Source organism: Protopterus annectens, chromosome 1.part2 (genome assembly GCF_019279795.1).
Source record: "Protopterus annectens isolate FY-2018-M chromosome 1.part2, PAN1.0, whole genome shotgun sequence".
In the NCBI taxonomy this organism is placed as follows: Eukaryota; Metazoa; Chordata; order Ceratodontiformes; family Protopteridae; genus Protopterus; species Protopterus annectens.
In genome coordinates this window covers 355,609,380-355,614,379 of record NC_056727.1, presented here as the reverse complement: position 1 = coordinate 355,614,379, position 5,000 = coordinate 355,609,380, and the positions used below count along the sequence as shown (strand labels likewise).

Here is a 5,000-nt window from a genome sequence, read left to right as displayed (position 1 = left end):
GCAGGATGCTACTCAGGGCTAGGGTCATACCTTCCTGGGTCACATCATCCAAGAGCTCTTCCATATCTCTTTTCATGTAGTCCAGGGAGGTACGTCTCAAGTCATTCACTCCAGCATGGACAATGACAGAGTCATATTTGTACTTGTTGTGGAGTGACTTGAGTGCATGCATTATGTGGCGGATCCTGGCAGCCGATTCAATCATTTTGTCCTTGTACTGTGGTATCATTCTTGGTGAAGGCAGGCAGGAAGGCAGTTGTAATTTTATCCTTGTTCAGCCTGGTGAGTGGGACATCAGTGTGCCTGACTATAGAGTCACCTATGACTAAAGTGTTGGGTACATTGTCTTGCCTTAGGGGCTGGTGTTGGGTGGCACACTGGTGTTGTGAGCTATGTGTCACTTCGGTTGTGACTGGTGTTTGCGTTTCGGCTTCGGAGGTCCTTCTTGCTTGGGCAGGTTAATGTTAAGGGCCTCCGCATATGTGGGTTTAGTGTTGCTATGTGTGGGTTTTGAAGGGCTATGAGTTGCATGAGGTGTGATGCAGGTGTTAACCTTCTCCTCTTGACTGTTTAGCACAATCTTGGCCGGAGAGAGCTTTGCTTCCAGTTTGGTTATGTAAGTGCATCTCTCGCAGGTTGTAGTGTTGGGTGGTAGGAGGAGAGGATTGCCTGTGTACATGAGGCAGTTGCCGCATTGCCCCATTATGCCCAGATTCACCAGGTGGACAGGAGAAATCACCAGAAGCTGACCCTTGGACATGCCTGTTTAGGTGCTTTTATGTAAAGTTTAAGAGCTGTTTTCCCTTACCTTTGCAAGGTACTTTGCAATTGCAGGCTATTTAGTGCCTATGATTAATTTATCCTTATTGAAAAGGAGAGCTGAGTGCTTGTATCTGTTTCAGGCTTCCTAGTGCTTTCCAACAGGTTCTAGAGCAGGTGCTAGTCACAGGGGTTCAAATTTTAGTGCTACTACTGAGAAACAAGCTATTTTTAGACTTTCTGGCACCTGGAATAGTTTAACTGTAGCCTCGCAGTGCTGCACGATGTGAAAAATATGCAAATGCACGCGTTTTTAAGCCAGAAAGTTGAAAGGGATAGAAATCATCCCAAAAGGCTAATAAAATTACAATTTCAAAGCTGGAAACCACTCCTCTAGCGTTAGATAGGCAGTACAATGCTCACCAGTCCCACTGGTAGGCAGTAGGACTTCCCTCTACCAATGCAAGGTCTGGATAGCTCTAAGCACAGAAAATAAAGTCCTGAGACGAGCAAAGCTTGGGATATGTACTGGCTAGAAAAGGTGGGAAACGAGCAAACAAGTTAGTATTTTTTTTTTTGTTGAAACAGGCTAACCAATGCAGTAATACAGTAAATAAACACAGAAAAGGCTACCACACTTTTGTGTGTGTGTTTATCTATATATATATATATATATATATATATATATATATATATATATATATATATATATATGAATAATACCAAAACCGCCCCAAGGATTAACGCTCCTGCACGAGTAAGAATAATAAAATAAACACAAGAGCAGACGTATCTCATGCAGGTGCGAAAATGGTTCAGTTCATTTAAAAGGCTCGCAAATAAGAGCAGTCAGTTCTTAAACATCTAAGGATTCAAAAACGATCTCCTGTAAGACCTCATAAACTGTACACAGGTTCCCAAGCCAGTCCACAAACGATATATGCAGCGTATATATCAGAAAAACAGAATTTTTTATTTGCAAATAGACAAGTAAGCGCTTTCACCAACAGGCTTTATCAAACTTTTATCAGTCAAATGCACCATTACTAAAAGTTTAAATATTGTACAGCCTACTCCTGATAGGTTAATTAATCTAATCATTATTCTATCATAATTTAAAGGGACCTCATACAGATCAATTATGTGTGTTCTTACACATCACTAATAATAAAGATATTTGATCTAAACTATTAGCTTAAACTAACATTTGCAAACATTCTAGAAATATATATATATATCGTATAAAAAAAAAAATATATATATATAAATCACTAGTAACAAAAATACTTGATCTACACTACTAACTTAAACTTACATATCCAGACATTCTAAAAATATATAAAAAATGTATATGTAAAAATGTGTGTATATAAATACATATGTGAAAACTATCACTACACTACACTACACTATAAAAAATGCATATTAAAACTTTAATACTATTTGACACTAAACAGATCTCATCCAATTCAAATGTGTGTCAAACAATACAAATATAGCAATAAACATATATAAAAAATAACATATGTAAAATATATTTAAATTATTTAAAACATCATAAATAAATATGCAATAGCAATTGTCTAACCACAAAGCCAGAAACACTACAATATACCCATACTGTTGGTGATATTATTTTCTGTCTTTATTCAAATGGGGTTCGGGTGTTTGGGCTTCCTTAACCTCCTCTTACGTAATAGTGGTTGGATTTGCACTTTATCATTTAGCCCAGGGAGTTTATCGGCTCTGAGCCGTATAATCCAATGCGTTTCACATTCCTGCAAATAATTATCCACATCACCCCCTCTAAAACTAGGTTTGATGTGTTGTAATACCCTGAAACTAAAATAGTGTGTGGCTCCCATATTAATCACATGCTTAGCTAGGGCATAGTTTAAAGACCCTATCCGTGTATGATACAGATGATCTCTCATACGTTCTCTTAATTGTCTTGAAGTCTTACCTACGTAAAACGCAGAGCACTGGACACACTTAGCCAAATAAACTACATGGCTACTCCTACAATTAGTTTTAGTCTCAAACTTATATTCAACGTGTGTGACCAGGTGTATAAACTTCATTTCGCTATCTATATATCCACATTGGTTACAATTCTGACAGGAACGTGTGTTAAATACACCAATACTGTTAGCAGTATGTTCCATAGTTGATTTGTAACATAGCTTACGCTTTAAGTTAGCCTTAGATTTATATATAAAAATAAACCTATCTCCAACCAACTTGTTTATTCCTTCATCTAATGTTAGGATTTCCCAATGTTTCTCTATAATATTTTCAATCTCCTTAACATCCCTCATATAATACAAGGCCATTTTCAGATCTTTTTGCACATCGTCATTACTAACAGGTGACTCAAAATCCACACTTTATTGTTCAGCAAAATATGGACGCGCCTTACTACTCCTCAGCTCATCCACTATAGCAATGGTTCTATCTATATCTCTATCTCTGTAATGTCTGTCTAGAAGCCTCTTCTTCAAGTCCAATACTTCCTGTGTGTACCCTGTGTTTGTGGGATTTAGCCTCGAAGCCCTCATCAATTGTCCCTTAATCACATTTTGAAAGATAAAATTAGGGTGCATGCTACGCCTATGTAAAAGCGTATTTTTATAGCATGGTTTTCTATACACATTCGTGTTGAGTAAACCATTATCTAATCTCATTATGTTAACATCTAAAAAAGAGACACTAACGGAGGAATAGTTCAAAGTAAATTTAAGAAAGTCAGTGAATGTATTAATTCTTTCTACAAAATGCAACAGCGACATCTCATCCCCCCTCCACAAAATAAAAAGATCATCGACAAATCTTCTGAAAAAGCCAACATTATTCTGAAAATCTACATCTGTGAACAAAAACTCTCCTTCCCAGTCAGCCATGACTATGTTGGCGTAGCTATTGGCACATGAGGTGCCCATAGCTACACCATCCTTTTGTGTATATACTTTACCATTAAAGATAAATACATTATTCTGTAATATAATCTCCAAAAATAAAGCTATCAAATCTATAGTTTCTTCTCTTAGCTCAGTATTATTTTTCAAATATCTTTGTATTCTAATTACTCCTTCTTCATTAGGTATAACCGTGAAGAGGCTAACTACATCCAGGGTCACCATTATATATTGTTCATGCTCACTCAATGCCCTAGTATAATCATATAAATCTAAAAGAAACTCTTTACTGTCTTTGAGAATATATGGGTTGGCATCCACAATTGGCCTAACATGGTGTTCTACAAATAGTGAAAATGGTTCAGTGAGCCAACCCTGTCCTGCTACTATCGGACGCATAGGTGGTTTTACCATAGATTTATGGATTTTGGGTAGGCCCTGAATTATAGGTATTAGAGGATTTGTAACTTTCAAAAACTTGTATAAATTCTCAGAAATAATACAGCTTTTAAATAGATCTTCCAATGTATCATATATCCGGAAGATCTTTAACCCTAGCTCATCCATACATGTTATTCCATAAAACATATCATCCCCCAACATTTCCTCCATACTCAAGACATATTCAGTATTATTCATTATAACCACTGGGCCTCCTTTATCAGATGGCCTAATAATAATTGATTCATCTTTACGTAGACTCTCTAGAGCTCTTCTTTGTAAGAATGTCAAGTTACATCTATTCTTACTTCTATGAGTAAGAATTAATTTCTTCTTCCTGTACAGTTCATGTATATCATTTTCTACTAATTTTGAGAATGTATCTAACAATGGATGTTGTATAGGGATATAAGTACTAATTGGACGGAACCCTACATGTTCCACACTATTCTCTGCAAGACTTCCGTACTCTAAACGTAATTGTACATTCCGTGTAAACATTTTTACATCTAACACAGAATCTGTAATGTCGCTGTCGCAAGTCGGAATAAAACTAAGTCCTTTATTTAATAATTCCTCCTCAAATTTGTTAAGGGTTCTATCAGATAAATTAACTATTAGGGATGGTCGACTTTCTCCCACATCTTCTTGAGGGTATGTCCTATAGGTTCCTCTCCCGACCCCTTCCGTTTGTATCTGCCTCTGCTCCTCGACCTCTGTCTCCCTGTAAATTGTTTGATTGCTATCGGGAAAGGAGCTTGTAGGATCTGGTTCCCAACATCCCTTGATGTGGCTAAACTCTTTTCTGTTTGTACCTTTCTTCTCACAACTTCACTACCACTTTTATCAGCTTCACTGACTATACTTCTAGTCGAAACATCACAT

At 36.9% G+C, this 5,000-nt stretch overlaps 1 protein-coding gene across 1 annotated transcript in view; it reads left to right on the top strand.

Moving 5' to 3' along the window:
* NAPB (NSF attachment protein beta) overlaps window positions 1–5,000 on the top strand; it is a 665,740-nt gene that overhangs the window by 143,376 nt on the left and 517,364 nt on the right. The window lies entirely within an intron of this gene.